The sequence below is a fragment of the Eschrichtius robustus genome, chromosome 15, assembly GCF_028021215.1.
Source record: "Eschrichtius robustus isolate mEscRob2 chromosome 15, mEscRob2.pri, whole genome shotgun sequence".
NCBI lineage: Eukaryota > Metazoa > Chordata > Mammalia > Artiodactyla > Eschrichtiidae > Eschrichtius > Eschrichtius robustus.
In genome coordinates, this window is record NC_090838.1 from 20,192,362 (window position 1) to 20,207,402 (window position 15,041).

General features: G+C 42.9%; 1 protein-coding gene across 11 annotated transcripts in view; it reads right to left on the reverse strand.

Annotated features, from left to right (window-relative positions):
* Positions 1–13,284, reverse strand: part of DTNB (dystrobrevin beta) — a 251,519-nt gene extending 238,235 nt beyond the window's left edge. For all 11 annotated transcript variants that reach the window (XR_011076469.1, XM_068563945.1, XM_068563946.1 and 8 more), the window contains exon 1: positions 13,107–13,284. The gene's annotated coding sequence lies outside the window, so the exon portion shown is untranslated. The remainder of the gene's footprint in view (positions 1–13,106) is intronic.
* Positions 13,285–15,041: the final 1,757 nt, after the last annotated feature.

Consider the following 15,041-nt stretch of genomic DNA (forward strand, 5'->3'; position numbering starts at 1 on the left):
GGAGGCTCACACTGTCGGCCCCTCCAGGTTGTGGTGTGCCCATGATCCTCCCTTCAGGTTACCTCACTTTCCGTACCTGATGTATAGCATCAGACATACAGACGAAGTAAAGTGTCAAACTATGATTTAAATATTAGTAAAGTTAATTGCCCATTTTTTTTTGTTATACCCTGCCTAGAAGATCATTTTGCACGCCTCCCACTGTGGAAACCATTACTCTTAAACTAGAATGAAAAGATGAGACTGTGCTAGGCTTGAGGAGCAAATAAGGAATGTGAATGGCAGAATCAGATGAGCAAATTTAGAGCCTAAGTGGTTAGTTAACTTGGCCTAACATTCCAAAGCTAGTAATTCGTGGAGTAGGCAACCAATCTGACAATAAAGCCTATTCTCTTTCCACTGTGCCACATCACCCCCTCCAGGGCAAACACGATGACTCCAGGACTGAGGAAAGAATACAGGTCCCCAAGCCCTGGTGCTGCGCAGACCGTAGGTCACAGTTAAACAGGGTCAGGAGGCTAGTGCAACAAAACGTCTGGACCCTCATTAGCCCTGTCAGGGAAGCAATGTGTTCCAGAGCTAGACTAAGTCTGCAGGCAGAAGTTAAGTAAATCCCACAGTAAAGACTAAAGGAAAGGGCTTCCCTGGTGGCGCAGTGGTTGAGAATCTGCCTGCCAGTGCAGGGGACACGGGATCGAGCCCTGGTCTGGGAGGATCCCACATGCCGCGGAGCAACTGGGCCCGTGAGCCACAACTACTGAGCCTGCGTGTCTGGAGCCTGTGCTCCGCAACAAGAGAGGCCGCGATAGTGAGAGGCCCGCGCACCGCAATGAACAGTGGCCCCCACCTGCCACAGCTAGAGAAAGCCCTCGTACAGAAACGAAGACCCAACACAGCCATAAATAAATAAATAAATAAATAAATAAATAAATAAATAAATAATTTAAAAAAAAAAAAAAAAAGAGAAAAGACTAAAGGAAAGAAAGCAGGCTCTAGAAATGTTTCCAGAAAGTCTCTATACTACACCTAAGTGTTAAGTATCCCTCACTTCCCTTGAATCTTTTTGTTAATGTCTTAACTTCCAGCTCTCAGCTACTTCAAAGCATCTAGGTATCAAAACTCCTTGGGTAAGTTCATCTTCTCCCAGCAAAACTCCTGTCTGTTCTTCTCTGGATGCTCCTTAAATTAAGAAGTCAGAGATCACTGTGCTTGTCACTAACAAGTTCTTAACTGGAACTAATCAAACTTCCCTAAAAGAGAACTAACTTCCTTGCTTATTTCAGGAAAATTCTCAACTATCCTTCCCCTAATACTTCTTTTCTTTTCTCTTCTCTTTCAGATTAAAAAAAAAAAAAAAGCCAGGGAAAGTAAACGTTGGTAAAGCCCTAGAGATTGGGTTTTTTGGTTTGTTTGTTTGATTTTGCAAATCTGAAAAAGTTCTCTAGGTTCCAATAAAAAATATTCAGTGACGGCACTCCATTACTACACAGAGCTCTGAAGAGCAAATATAACCTCCCAGGGCTGTGGTAACTGGTGTTTTTGATTTTTTGGCCACGACTGGCAGCTTGCAGGATCTAGTTCCCCAACCAGGGATCAAACCCAGGCCCCCTGCAGTGGAAGCACATAGTCCTAACCAGGAATCCCCTGTGGTAACTGTTAAATAAATTATGTAAAGCATTTAGCACAATGCCTGGCACAAAATAAGAGCCTAATAAATGTTAGCTGTCATTATTATTATTATTATTATTGATGTTATTATGTAACTACCCTCTTGAATGATGGATGCCTAGACTAGAATTCTATTGGCAAGACTCTTTTTTCTTAATTTACAGTTTTTCTGATTTAAGAGTATAAAAATATAGAGCTGGAAGAAGAGAAAATACTCTTTTATCAATCACTTACAACATTTTAAATCTGGAATAGAGGGACTTCCCTGGTGGTGCAGTGGTTAAGAATCTGCCTGCCGGGACTTCCCTGGTGGCACAGTGGTTAAGAATCCGCCTGCCAAAGCAGGGGACACGGGTTCGATCCTGGTCTGGGAAGATCCCACATGCAGCGGAGCAACTAAGTCCATGCGCCACAACTACTGAAGCCCGCGTGCCTAGAGCCCATGCTCCGCAACAAGAGAAGCCACCGCAGTGAGAAGCCCATGCACCGCAACGAAGAGCAGCCCCCACTCACCGCAACTAGAGAAAGGCCCGCACCTAGAGAAAGCCCGCACACAGCAACGAAGACCCAACGCAGCCATAAATAAATAAATAAATAAATAAAGTAAGTAAGAAGAACAAAAGAGTAATATTTAAAGAAAAAAAAAAAAAAAAAAGAATCTGCCTCCCAATGCAGGGGACACGGGTTCGAGCCCCGGTCCGGGAGGATCCCACATGCCGCGGAGCAACTAAGCCCGTGCACCACAACTGCTGAGCCTGCGCTCTAGAGCCCGTGAGCCACAAATACTGAGACCGTGTGCCACAGCTACTGAAGCCCACGCGCCTAGAGTCCGTGCTCTGCAACAAGAGAAGCCACCGCAATGAGAAGCCCGCACACCGCAACGAAGAGTAGCCCCCGCTCGCCGCAACTAGAGAAAGCCCACGCGCAGCAACAAAGACCCAACGCAGCCAAAAAAAAAAAAAAAAAATCTGGAATAGAGAAAGGGTTTTAACAAAATTGAAAGGCGGTAAAAGAGCTAGAAATGCAGTGTGCCCAAGGAATCAGAAAATAGATATAAGAAAATTGGGGAGAGAGAGTTCCCTGGTGGTCTAGTGGTTAGGACTCAGCACTTTCACTGCCATGGCCCGGGTTCAATCGCTGATCAGGGAACTGAGATCCTGCAAGTCACATGCCGCAGCCAAGAGAAAAAAGAAAGGAAGGAAGGAAGGAAGGAAGGGAGGGAGGAAGGAAGGAAGGAAGAAAACTGGGGGAAAGTAAGGCACAAAAAGGAGAAACAGACACCTCTAGTCTGTTAAAGACAAACCTCATAGTTTTTCCTAAAACCTGCCATGGGCTGCTTAGTTCATAAAGAGGAAGTTTTAGTTCTAAGCAAAGATACTAAACTACTTACCTAATAGGCAAATATTAAAACCATATGAACTGGGCTTCCCTGGTGGCTCAGTGGTTAAGAATCTGCCTGCCAATGCAGGGGACATGGGTTCGAACCCTGGTCCAGGAAGATCCCACATGCCACGGAGCAACTAAGCCCATGCGCCACAACTACTGAGCCTGCGCTCTAGAGCCCGCGAGCCACAACTACTGAAGCCCATGTGTCACAACTACTGAAGCCCACGCGCCTAGAGCCCATGCTCCGCAACAAGAGAAGCCACCGCAATGAGAAGCCCGCGCACGTCAACGAAGAGTAGCTGCCACTCGCCACAACTAGAGAAAGCCCGCGTGCAGCAACGAAGACCCAACGCAGCCAAGTATAATAAATAAATAAAATAAATAAATTTATAAAAACATGAACAATAAAGAAAAGGGTACATTCTTGAAATGACACTAAGCTTTAGTTTTCATAGTCATATTTCAGGAAAAAAGTATCCTTGTTAGTTATTTCTACAGTTATAGTTAAAAAAAAAACCCTAAAGTGTTTTTTTAAAAGATACATAAGAATTACTTTTTCAAATGACTTTGGAATTAGTGAAAAAAATAAGACCAATTAAATGTATTCCAACCTAAATCAAATTACTTGTATTTCTTTTTGAGCACATACGCAGCATGCAGCCTTCATACCAAAATCCGGGATGTTAACAAAATTTCATTTCTAAGTTCTCATATCTTTAATTTCAGTTAACATGTTGGTAGTAATGATTAATTATGAGCTACAAAAACCACAGGCAAAGCAATGGAGAATCAGAACGTAAGGGCTTAGAAATACCCAGGTCGCGGGCTTCCCTGGTGGCGCAGTGGTTGAGAATCTGCCTGCTAATGCAGGGCACACGGGTTCGAGCCCTGGTCCGGGAAGATCCCACATGCCGCGGAGCAACTAGGCCTGTGAGCCACAACTACTGAGCCTGCGCGTCTGGAGCCTGTGCTCCGCAACAAGAGAGGCCACGATAGCGAGAGGCCCACGCACCGCGATGAAGAGTGGCCCCCGCTTGCCGCAACTAGAGGGCCCTCGCACAGAGGTGAAGACCCAACACAGCCAAAAATAAATAAATTAATTAATTTAAAAAATAAAAAAAGAAATACCCAGGTCTCATATTTTGCACAACCAAATAAATAAAATGTCTAGTCTCAGGCTATAGTTGTACTTCACAATAAAGGCATGGAAATAGAAACCCAGAACCCCTAACTCCTGGTCCATTATACCACCTTTCTATATGTGAAGACACTAGGATAATTTTTCTGCCTGTGGTCTGCAGGTAAGATTTCATAAACAATAAATTAAAACCACAAACCCAAAACTTAAGTGCACCAAAAAGATCCTATTTTTTTTTAAAAGTTTTAAAAGAGAAGCCACAAACTGGAAAAAGAAATTTGAAGCCATCTATGTGAAATATTAGCGTCCAAAATGTATTTTAAAATTATAAATCAATCTGAAAAAGACAACACAACAGAACAAGTAAATGATGAAAACCAGCAAATCACAGAAGAGGAAAACTTAAGAGCCAATAAAAACATGGAGCAATGTTCAAACTCATTAGTAATCAAAAAAACATGTAAGATTAATATAAAAATAAGATTGCATGGTACACCCAGCAGATTTGCAAAAATTATGAAGCCTAAAACACCAAGGGTTGACAAGGCAGGGAAGGAACAGAAGCCACACATCGCTGGTGTGAATGTTAATTGGAAAACTACTTCAGAGTGGAATTTAGCAATACACACGGAAGTTGAAGATGTGCATGGCACACATACCAGTAGTTTACTCCTAGTACACACTCTAAAAGACATGCATGTGTAGACAAAGAGACGTGACAAGAATACTCATAGCAGCATTATTTGTAGTAACAAAAAAAATCAGAACACACTATTGTCAACTCACAGGAAAACATAAAAGTAAACTATGATATAGCCCAATAACAGAATCCTATTCAGTCAAGAAAATAAATGCACTAGAGCTACATATATCCATATGGATGAGTCTCACAATACTGAGAGAAAAAAAAATAAAGTTATAAAAAGATATAATGAATACTGTTAATATAAAGGGTTTTTTTAATGCAAAACAATAATATACATTTTAGGGCTACTTACATATGTAATAAAAGTATGAAAATATGTACAAGAATGAAAAGCATCAAATGGAGAATAGAGGTTCCCTCAGAAGGGGAGGAGAATACATATGGGAAGGAGTAGGGGTTCAACTTTAAAAGGAGCTAGGGTCTTAAGTTAAGTGGTGTGTACACAGGTATTCACAATTTTTATTCTCTATACCTTTTTGAGGAACAATATTTCACAATATTTAAAAAGTTAAAGGAAAATAAACTCAAGGTCCAAGCAACATAGTTTACTCCGGAGCCCACATGCTTAACCATGACACTATTTATTCTATTTTTGTTTGTGCAGTTAAAAAAGGTTTAGTCATTTTAAGAAACTGCTCAAGAACATGTAAAACGTCACACCGGTAAAAAGCAATGAAGTACCTGACTAAAGGAAAATTTTCACGCAAATCATATTGGAGACACAAAGTGGTCCTATCACCACGCTCAGGAATCATGTCGGTAAGCCAAAAAAACAAAACCCAAGTTGAACTTGGAACATAAAAGTCTTGTTTAGAGAGAGCATGTAGAAAGAATATGGGCTTTCAAGTCGGACCTGGTTCAAGTATCACTCCTGTCACTGATTAGCTGTGTGGCCCTAAACAAGTTTTAACTTCTCCGAGCTCAATTTCCTCACCCAAACACTGGAGATACCATACCTAGTTTCCACAGTGGTAAAGATTACAGTGTAGCCATTATCTATGAAAATCTCTTGAATACAGTAACCTCACACTAAATAACAGTTGTTATTACTTGCAGAAGAAAGTCTCTCTCTGGCAAGAGGAGACAGAGCAAACAGAGATAAAAATTAAAAGGAGGGAGTAAAGAGTCTAGAAAAAGAAGCCAGGAAGAAGCTTGAATGGTTAGGGACTGAAAAAGTCCTTATAGAGTCCCTAAAGTTACTCCCCCCTAAAAAAAATTTTTTTTACTGAACACTATTTGATTATAGTGAGGCTTAGTTACAGGAATATTTGGTCCAAACCTGATTATTGCTAAAATGCCGTAATATATAGCATATATATATATATATAATATTATATAGCTTATACATAATATTGTTAATATACAAAAATTCAAGATCAAAATGTGTTTTCTTTAAAAGTTCATTTTTTGGTTGTTAAAAATGTATTAACAAGTAAATCAAATACAATATATCTGTTTCTCTCAGTTATCTACAACTCAGAAAGGTCTGTCCTACTCTTAACATATTAAAGAGAAATCAATGATAATTTCAACAAATGCCAAAAAGCAATAAAATTCAACACCCAGTAAAAATATAAACCAAGAATAGAAGGAAACTTCCTTAAGTTGACAAAAGACACCTACCAGAAACCTTTAGTAAATACCATATCTAACAGTGAAACACTAGAAGCATTCCCATTCAGGAAAAATGCCCATTATCATCACTGCTATTCAACTTTTGCACTGGAGGGTCTAGGCATTGCAATAACACAGAAAACAGGATAAGTGGTATCAAGTTTAGAAAGAAGCCTGGTCACTTAAGTCTTCTAGTCAAAGCAGCCCAGTAAGTAAACACTTCGATGCATCCCCTCTGCTCCAAATACACAGTAATAGATATTTTTAAATATATTTTTTAAGTTACTAAAAAGGCTCAAAAACAAGACAACCCTCCACTTGGATCAGAAACAGAACAGATACACAAAACTGCGAGCAGGACTGAAGCTACAGGCTTGCTGGACTCTGAGTCAAGAAGCAGGCGTATACTTCCTTCAGGGCAACAGTGACACAGAGTGAAGGAGGTGGAGAAAGAGGAGACATCTGAGCCAGATTCACTGCTTAAAGCCAAGGATGAGGCTAGAGCTGAAAGGAAGTGAAAAAGTACCGCTGTCAGTCTCTGCCTAGAACTATGGCTTATGTGGTGTTCTGGGCTCTGAAAAGTGAGAAGATAAAAACACAGCCTCATGACCAGGAAATGAACCAAGACATTCACACACTCTGTGAGTGGATCTAAAATAGCCCCAATTACCTCAAAGAGCAGGACCCCGACCATTATCATATCTGATTTCTTGACTAGAGTCCAGTCAATAAGTGGAAGCACCTGAAACATCACCACACAGAGAAGGGTGAGCACAGAAATAAGAGAAACAAAAGCAAAAGTACTCACCCTCAAATGAGTCTGTAAATCAAAACTTCAAAACATATAAAGAAGTATAATGCTAAGAAAGACAGCCAACAAAAGCAACAATTAGAATATAACTTCATTAAAGTTATAGATGCGGTTTAATTTTACAGAACAGTCTGACAAAGATTTATTTTTTAAGTACATTTAGGGTGCTAGGATATATAATTTTAAAATTATTGGGAATGCAAAATTGGACAGGCAGTTTCTTACAAAGCTAAAGATACCCTTATCACACGATCCAGCAATCATGCTCCTAGGTATTTACCCAAGAAAGCTGAAAACGTATGTCCACACAAAAACCTGCACATGAATATTTATAGGAGCTTACTCATAACTGCCAAAAACTAGACCAAGATGTCCTTCAATAGATGAATGGATAAACAAACTGTGGTACTTTCATACGATGAAATATTATTCAGCAATAAAAAGAAATGAGCTATCAAGCCAAGAAAAGACACAGAGGAAATGTAAAGGCATAATGCTAAGTGAAAGAGACCAGTCTGAAAGCCTAGAATACTGCATGATCCAAACCATATGACATTCTGGAAAAGGCAAAACTACAGACACGGGGCTTCCCTGGTGGCGCAGTGGTTAAGAACCCGCCTGCCAATGCAGGGGACACGGGTTTGAGCCCTGGTCCGGGACGATCCCACATGCCGCGGAGCAACTAAGCCCGTGCGCCACAACTACTGAGCCTGAGCTCTAGAGCCCGCATGCCACAACTACTGAGCCCACGTGCCACAACTACTGAAGCCCACGCGCCTAGAGCCCATGCTCCGCAACAAGAGAAGCCACCGCAATGAGAAGCCCGCGCACCGCAACGAAGTACAGCCCCCGCTCACCGCAACTAGAGAAAAGCCCGCGCGCAGCAACAAAGACCCAACACAGCCAAAAATAAAATAAATAAATTTATTTTAAAAAGCCAGAAACTGTAGACACAGTAAAATGATCAGTTGTTATCAGGAGCTCAGCAGGAGGGAGGGGGGAATGAATGGGTGGAATACAGGGGATTTTAGGGCAATGAAATTATTCTGTATGATACTGCAACGACGTTACATGAAATGTCATGTGATAACATCTTGCATTTGTCAAAACCCATAGAACTGTACAACACAAAGAGCGGAAGCCTAATATTAAACCATGAACTTAAGTTAATAATAATGTATCAATATATATTCATCAGTTGTAACAAATGTACCACACTAATGCAAGATGTTAATAATGGGAAAGTGCCCCTGAAGAAGAGGGGGTTTATAGGGACTCTCTGTACTATCCACCCATTTTGGTCATATTCAGTTATATACATAATTTTTTTAATATCATGGACAGTTCCACTTCTGGGTATATACACAAAAGAATTGAAAGCAGGGACTTGAACAGATATTTGCACACCCATGTTCATAGCAGCATTATTCACAATAGCCAAAAGACAGAAGCAACCCAAGTGTCCATTGATGGATGAATGAATAAGCAAACATAATGTATGCATACAACAGAATAGTATTCAGCCTTAAAAAATAAGGAAATCCTGGGAATTCCCTGGAGGTCCAGTGGTTAGGACTTGGCGTTTTCACTGCCGAGGGCCTGGGTTCAATCCCTAGTCAGGGAACTAAGATTCCACAAGCCTCGAGGAGAGGTCAAAAAAAAAAAAAAAGGAAATCCTGACACATGTTACAATATAGATGAACTCTGAAGACATTATGCTAAGTGAAATAAGCCAGACACAAAAGGACAAATACTGTATGATTCCACTTATAGGAGGTGCCGAGAGTAGTCAACTTCACAGAGACAGAAAGCAGAATGGTGGTTGCCAGGGGCTGGAGGGAGAAAAGAATGGGGAACCAGTGTTTAATGGATACAGAGTTTCAGTTGAGAAAGATAAAAATGTTCTGGAAATGGATAGTGATGTTTATACAACAATGTAAATGTACTTAATGCCACAGAACTGTACAATTAAAAATGGTTAAAATAGTAAATTTTATGCTGTGTATATTTTACCACAATAAAAAAAAAAAATGAGGAAAAGTGCTAAAAAACTGGTTTTCCAAATTGAAAAATATATATATCACTTCATTACACCATATAGAAATTCCACACAGAAAGCAAAACTTCTTTTTTAATTTTAGAAGAAACTACAGATATATAGAATTCATACCCTGGGGTAGAGAAAATTTACTTAAACCAGACACAGAAACAAATTTTGTTAATTTAGTGTAAAATTTTCCATAAACATAACATTAAAATGTGAAGCTTGTATACAACTAAAGACATTGTTAACAAAAGGAAAAGGCAAGCCTCAGACTGGCAGGATGCTTTGGCAACACATAAATCCAGCAATGAATTAGTATCCGAAGTAACCTAACAGTCCCACAGTTAGTGAAGGATACATAAACAGTGACTTAAGTCTACAATTGAACACTATTCAGCTTTTAAAAATAAATGAACCAGATCCACAAGTGGCAACATGGTTAAACCTCCATCAATTAATTTAAAGCATGCACCCCTTTGACCCAGCAATTCTACTTTTCATTCACTGCGGCAATGGTGAAATGGCAAACAGCTTTAATGGCCATTAATGAGGAGAGGATTAAATAAACTACAGTACAATATATACTATGTATGGTATTGTGTAGTAGTCAAGAAGAACCAGGTAGATCTTTATGTTCCATCATGGAAAGATCTCAGACATTCTGTTAGGAAAAAGTTGCAGACCAATGTCTACAGTATCATGTCATTAATGTGGGCATCGGAGGAAACCCTACTTTTTCCTGTATTATCTATATATAGATGAAAATGCATAGAGAAAGGTCTGGAAGGATCACAACAAACTGCTAACTGCCGTTTCGGTGGAGAAGGGAGTGGGTCAAGGGGCCTTGTATTCTGTCTGTACTGTTTGAGCATTTAATAAGAGAGTGTACATTCATGAGCCATTTGCAGAGCTGCAGTACACAGCCCCAGGCTGCACAATACAACTCCAGGAGCTGCCATTCACAGGCACTCCGATGTGAATGGCATCCCCTAAAATTGGGCAGTATACTTCCTGCACTAGATGCCACAGCCCTGACACTTATATAACTAGAAATAAATAAAATGAGAGGTGATGAGAGTATTTACTGCAAACCAGCATGAGGGAGTTTCTACGGTGATGTAAATTTCTATATCTTGATTGGGATAGTGGTTACAAAGTATAGACAGTCCCCAACTTACCATGGTTTGACTTCAGATGGTGCGAAAGCAATACACAGTCAGTAGAAACTGTACTTCAAATCTGAATTTTGATCCTTTCCCTGGCTAGCAATATGCAGTATGATACTCTCCCGTGATGCTGGGCAGCGGCAATGAGTCACAGCTCCTGGTCAGCCACAGGGTAAACAACCGAGATACTCACAACCATTCTGTTTTTCACTTTCAGTACGGTATTCAATAAATTACATGAGACATTCAACACTTTATTATAAAATAGGCATTGTGTTAGATGGTTTTGCCCAACTGTAGGCTAATGTAAGTGTTCTGAGCGTGTTTAAGGTAGGCTAGCCTAAGCTATGATGTTCGGTACATTGGGTGTATTAAATGCATTTTCAACTTACCATACTTTCAACTTACAGTGGGTTTATCAGACATAACCCCACTAGACCAGCTCTGCACAGGACATCTGTGCAGACATCAGTAAAGTTGATTTCGAAATAAATGTAAATTAAATATATAAATAAATAAAATACAATATCACTGAGAAAACCTAGAACAAGGCATCCAAAATTACAGGACCTAGGCACCCCAAAGTAAGAACTAGTAGACACCTGCTGGTTGCACTCTTAAGTACACAGTCATAAAACTAAAGAGAAATTAACTTAGTTCTTCAAGGCTTACTACACAATGCCAAATTTGAATTAATATTTTATTTTTATACAAGGAAACATAGGTCCTGAGAGATTTATACTAAAGATATAAAACAAGTGGTAACTTGGCATTCTATTGGTTTTAAATCTGATTTCCTAACTAACTAGAAATTCTGTCTCTCACACATAGCGGACACTCAAAAGCCTTGCCAACACTACCTTGACTACACAACCCCCTTCAAAAGTAATTCCATTTATGTACGATAAAAATTCTCACAGAACTCATAAAAGGTCAAGTTTTAATTTGGCAGACAAAGTAACCCAACAGGCACTGCAACCCAGGCAACTGAAACAGCAGCCTGGAGCTCGAGAGTCCAGAAATCCAACCAAGGCAGAAAAAAGGCAGAACCCCAGCCCTTACAGAAGAGCAGAGATACATCCTCTTATGACAGATCTAAGATCCAAGAACCAATATAAAAATGAAAAAATGTTCTCTAGACAAAAGTACTCTCCTTCCTCAAGTGATAGAAAAGGGCCAGAACGGGATGATTTGAAGCAATGGCCCAAGGAGTAAGCTCCTGGCAGCCAACATGCAATAAAGATGTGAAAGTGGCAGCATGACCACAAGATATGACAACTCCATCACCTTAGCCATCACTTTAAATGCCCAGACCTAAGAACCTGGGTTACTTCACACGGCAAAAAAAAAAAAAAAAAAAAAAAGAGAACCTGAGGAACAAGGGAAGTCCATTCAGCCATCCCTAACACCAGATTAATCAATAGTGCTCTGTGTAAAATAGAGCAAAACCTTGCTTGGTTCATTCATTCAGGCAATACGTAGGTATTTAGTGCCTGCTGTGGGTCAGGCACTGTTCTTGTCACTGAGGATTTAGCAGTTAATAGTCATGGAGCTTCATTCTACTTGGGAAGAAAGGTAACTTCTTTTCTCTTTCCAATTTCCGTTTCCCTTCTCTCTCTTTAAATGTTACGCAGAAGTTCCTTCAAAACTCTCCCAAGTACCTCCCACAAGCTTCTTTGACCCTCCTGCTTTAATCCTCAAGGCAAGCGATTCTATGGCTCCAATTTCCCAATACTGGGGAAAAGAAACCTAAAGTGAATGAGACAAAATTCAATGTTGCTTTGTACTTCATACGCATACCTTTACAACCAAATTGCCAGCACTTAAATAGCAAATGATGGTTGTGTTTTACACAATTTTGTGGCCCCAGTGCTGACCACGGTTCTCTACCCAAGGTACCTAACCAATAAACGTTTGCTGAGACTGCTGGAAGGTCTCCCTAATCCCAAGGCCTGGCACAGGAATTTAACAGCAAGCATTCGTTAGCTGCATCCTTCCTCCTCTCAGGACACTTTCCTTTAACGGGTGACCTCGGTGCACAGGTTCACTGATAGGCGCCTCGGGAAATAGTGTTTTGAGGTGATGTGAAATAAATTCCCTTCCCTCTGCCAGGGCCTGCCTGCCTCACCTGCCCTCTGCCAGGACCTGCCTCCTTCGCCCCCTTAAACACCTAAGGCAGAGCCTCCTCCCTGCGAGCCGGGCACGGGCAGCATCAGCCCTGCGCCCGCACCCCGGCTCCGCGCCCTGCGGCCACAGCGCGCTCGGGACCCCGGAGCCCCCTCCGCGGCCCGGGGCTCAGAGCCCGGCGGCGGCGGCCCGGAGCTCCGCTCCATCCCCCGCGCTCGCCCCTCCAGGTCCGGGCGCGCGGCGCCGTCTCCCCTCACAGCGCGCGCTGTGCAGCGGCCCCGGCTCCCCGCGCGCCGTCTCCGCCGCTCCCGGCCCTGCACCCCCGAAGGCTCCTGAGGTGAGGGGGCTGCGCGGGCTCCTTCCCGCTTCTCGCGGGCGCGAAGCTCTGGCACCGCGCTCCTCTCCCGCAGCCTGCGGCGGCCGCCACAAACCCCCGCCGTACTCACTTCCCGGCCGGAGCTGGGGGCGTCGAAAAGGTCTCCGGCGGCCGCAGCCTCCTCCGCCTCCTCCGGCCCGGCCTCCGAGGCTGAGGCGGTGGCGGCGCCCGCTCAGGCCCCGGAGCCGCCCCCGCGCCGAACGTTCTCAGGCACCCGGCTCGCGCCGCTTCCCCGCCCGGCACGCGCAGCGAGCCCGCCCCCGGTGCGAGGGCGCTAGGGCGCGAGGGCGCAGGGCGGGGGCCGGGCACGCGCCGCCTGCGCGAGCGCGCGGCTGGGGGCGGGGCTTCCGCCGCGCCGAGGAGGGGGCGGGCCAGCGGGCCGAGTTCCCCTCGAGTCCCGCCCCCTGCGGCCGGGTTCCGGGCGGACGGAGTAAACTTGCCCCCTGCGGGCTTTTCCCGTGAGCCAGCTGCGGGCGGCGGAGGTGCGTTCCAACTCCACAGGTATGCGCCCCGCCGGCTGGATGCTCGGCCCGACGTGACTACAAGGTAAAGAATGCAAAGAACCACCCCCATGAATCATTCATCCGCACCTCGAGCATGGGACCCTGCCGTGAGTGATTTTTCCGTATTAATTCAGCTCAGCAACGGTTAACTGAGCACCGACTCCGTGCCTAGCGCTGTAGCACTGCACCAGGTGCTGTGTAGGTACACCGTCAAGGTCCCTGGTCTCCAGGAGCGCGTAACTTAGTGGAAAACCGGCCGTGTAAACAAGCAGGTCTGGTGATCCGTGCAAAGCCAAGCCACGGTGAGATGCTGTGGGAGGGCAGAGGAGGAAGAGATTACTTCCGCTTGGACGATGCAGAGGGATTCCTGGAAGAGGTGGCGTTTGTGTTCAGCCTGCAAGGAAGAAAAAGAGAGAAATCCTAGGAGAAAAAAAGGGAGGGCATCAAAAACTAGGTAAACAGCTTGGGCAAAGGAACAGAGAGTGACCAAGGTTTACCATCTCAGCATCAGCTTTTTTGTTTTAATATCCGTTTTGATATAATCCTTTCCAAACTATGTGAAACAGGAGTTGATGCCAAATGAGGAACAGCAAAGCTTTTTTTTAACGGCTCAAAGGATCATTTTCTCAACTTTATTTAAGGCCCAAGACAGCAGTGTCCTTTAAGGACTTTTGGTATGTTAGTGAAGGATGTAAATCCCTAAGCTAAGAGAGCCCAGGCCCCTGTGCTTTGAGTCTGGTTTTTCACTGCTTTTTGGCACCTTATGGTAAGGCAGATCGTACCACCTTCTGCTGCTGTCTGTCTGCCTGCCTGTCTTTAGGACATCCTCTTCCTCCCCCTCTTATCTGCCTATTTTTAAACCCCTGTGGTGAAGGAAATGCTGGTAACCAACTTCGTTAAGTGAGAGTAAACAGATTACTCCAAAAAAACTGGCATCACCTATCACTCATGAATTTTGTGACTATTTTGCATGCTTAGAAGACTTTTTCACTTGTATGCAGAGTCTTAACTATGTTTTGAATATGTTAAGATACTTAGAATACAGGTAAAAGACACGTTGTTTATTCATTTACTACTCATTGAACACCAACTTTGAGGGAGGCATTGAAAGGGTAAAACACTGATCCTGTCCTCTGGAGAAAAGAGATGTAAATGATGTAAAACAATATGTAAATATGGTTTGTTCTGTTTGCTCTACTGACTGAAACCAAAGTAATTTCAATATGTGGACTAGCCATTCTGGGAATTAACCACTTTAAATATATTCATATTAGCATCTCTCCATCTCGGTTCTGTTTTTCATCACCTCACACATCCTCAGAAAACTTCTTTCAAACATACTGCAGTCATCACTCTCACTCCCAAAATTACCGACTTCTTTTACCTACTTGTCCTTTTCCTTCACCATCTATTCATGTGCAAGCTTTTCCTGTCCTAAAGAAAAAGGAGGAAACCTCTGTCGTTATAGATCATGCTCCAGTTACTATTCCCTCCCTGTCTTT